This window comes from Drosophila subpulchrella, unplaced genomic scaffold, assembly GCF_014743375.2.
Source record: "Drosophila subpulchrella strain 33 F10 #4 breed RU33 unplaced genomic scaffold, RU_Dsub_v1.1 Primary Assembly Seq422, whole genome shotgun sequence".
Classification (NCBI taxonomy): Eukaryota; Metazoa; Arthropoda; class Insecta; order Diptera; family Drosophilidae; genus Drosophila; species Drosophila subpulchrella.
The window spans coordinates 483,445-486,015 of NW_023665638.1; positions in this window are offsets into that span (position 1 = coordinate 483,445).

Here is a 2,571-nt window from a genome sequence, read left to right on the forward strand (position 1 = left end):
GGTGTGATGAAGATGAGTTCCTTAGATGAGTGAGTATGTATGAGTTGTTATGTAGTGGTGTTTGGTAGTGGCCCTTCGTAGTCAGATAGAATGATGCTATGGAGTGATGAGTGTATGGCTCTTGAATGAGGACAACGTCTATGTTTCCTGTTGCCAGGCGGGTGAGGAGGGCAGCGGATGCTGCCTTGCTGTGGTGCAGGTTAATCTGCAGAAACTGCACCATCTTTGGGACCGAGGTCGGGCTGGGTACCCTCCGCTTCCTCCGCTATGTCCTGGAGAACAGTGCGCCCTGGTCGGGTTGTGTCCTGAGTGCACAGCTGCTTCAGGCTCTCTGTCAGCTCCGAAGAGGAATTAATTTACAATAATACAAAATTAAAGATTATAATTTAAGATCAGGGAACTTGAGAAAAATAATATAAGATTTAAAGATTGATAAAAAGTAAGATAGATTCGCGATTTAATAAATAATATCAAGAAACAATCTGGGAGATTTAATAAATAGCCTTGGTGAATTAAATTTAACAATAGCAACCGGAGGTTCAGCACCAAATCTTTCTGCAGGTAGTATAGCCACAGCCGGTGGCTTAACAGTGGAACTAATAAATAGATTGATAAATGTTCATTTAAATGAAGTGAGCAGGAAAATAGAAGGTTTAGATGGAAGGTTAGCCACAGATGCAAGCACTGTGGAGGATTATAAAATACCAACAATCGACCCAACTATAAGATGCGATACAACACTTGAAGTGGTAAAATCTTAACCAAATTTCATCGGGGAACCAACACAATATGTAGGTTGGAGGGAAGCCGCAGAAACTGTAATGAGTCTTTATAAAACAAGTGAACAATATTTTATCGCCTTAACAATTTTACAAAATAAAATTATGGGAGCTGCCCATGAAGCTCTTACCAATCATGGCACCGTTTTAAACTTTCGAGCAATCTTATCTAGATTGAATTGAAACGACCAACACATATTCTCGAGTCAGAACTAAGTATCCTCAGGCAGGGACGAATGACAGTTACAGAATACTATAATGAAGTCAATAAAAAAAAGACTCTACTAATAAACCAAACCATAATGACATACGGAAAGGACAGCGTAATTTCCAAGGAAACAAACAAAACAATAAGGAGCAATGCTCTACGAATATTTATATCCGACCTAAATGGATCTATCTCAGAAACTCTTCTCTCATTAATCCACCAGATTTGGCCAATGCTTTGGCAAAGGTCCAAGAATTAGAATCAAACAATATCCGTGCTCAATTTTCAAACGGGTTTAATGGATTTAAAAATGAAAATAAATATCAGGGAAACAACTTACGATTTGATCAAATTCGACAGAATAATAATACTAATAAAATGGGAAATAATTGGAGAAATAACCAGAATTATTATTGGCCACAAAAGGGAAATTTTTGGCAAAACAATAATCAAAATAACAATCAAGAGCAACAAGCCGTCGAGCCCATGGATGTTGATCCATCGGATCAACTCCATAATAAACCTAATTACAATCGGCAGCCGAATAATAACTGGCAGGCAAATAATAATAGAGGAAGATATAATAATAATTATTATCAAAATAATAATCGTTCAAATTACTATCGCACAAATCAAAATAGAGAGCAAACTCAAGCTCAGAAAAGGGAACTAGATGGAACAGTTAATCAGCCAGCTAATAAAGTAACCAGATTAAATAATATCAATGAAGATCATTTTTTAGACCAGACCCCTACAGGGGAATGCCTTATTTAAATTGGATAGACCGAAAAACTAGGAAGCAGTTAAAGATTTTAATAGATACAGGAGCCACTGCTTGTTATATAAAAATGGGAATTTTCGAAAATAAAAATGAGTTATCAACATACAAAACTTATTAGGTATTACCATATTATAAATATATCTTAAACAAGACAATTATTTTATGAAATCGAAGGATTAGAATCTGATCTTCTAATTGTATTCAATTTATTAAAAAAAGTTGGAGCTATAATAAATATAAAAAACGGAGTCTTGGAATATAAAGGGAAAACAGAAAAGTTAAAATATTATGATATTGAGGAAAAAAATGAAATAAGTTTAATAGAAGAAAATAAAATTCTTCCGTTAAAAGAATTTATTATAAAAAAATTATAATAAAACAAGAAAGAACGCTATAGTCGAGTGCCTCGACTATCAGATACCCGTTACTCAGCTAAAGGGACCAAAGGGAAATGGAAATAAGCAAGCAGCAAAGCAAGACTGAAATGCGCCACCTACCGGCGGTAGACAGATTTAAGCGTTATGGGCGTTAGGGTGGGCGTGGAAAATTTTTTTTTTGGTCAATCGATAGCTATTGACGAGACCGATACAGTTCAGTTAAAATTTTATATCTAGCATGAAAATTGTGGGCGCCACAGGCTTGAGCGGTTTGTGGGCGTTAGAGTGGGCGTGGCATACTCGCGTATCAAAATTGCGCTGCGTACAAAGGTTCGGAATCTAAATCTGAAATCCTGATTCTACATCTTTGATAGTTTCCGAGGTATCCACGTTCATATTTACGATTTTTTGAAGTTTGGGGGCGGT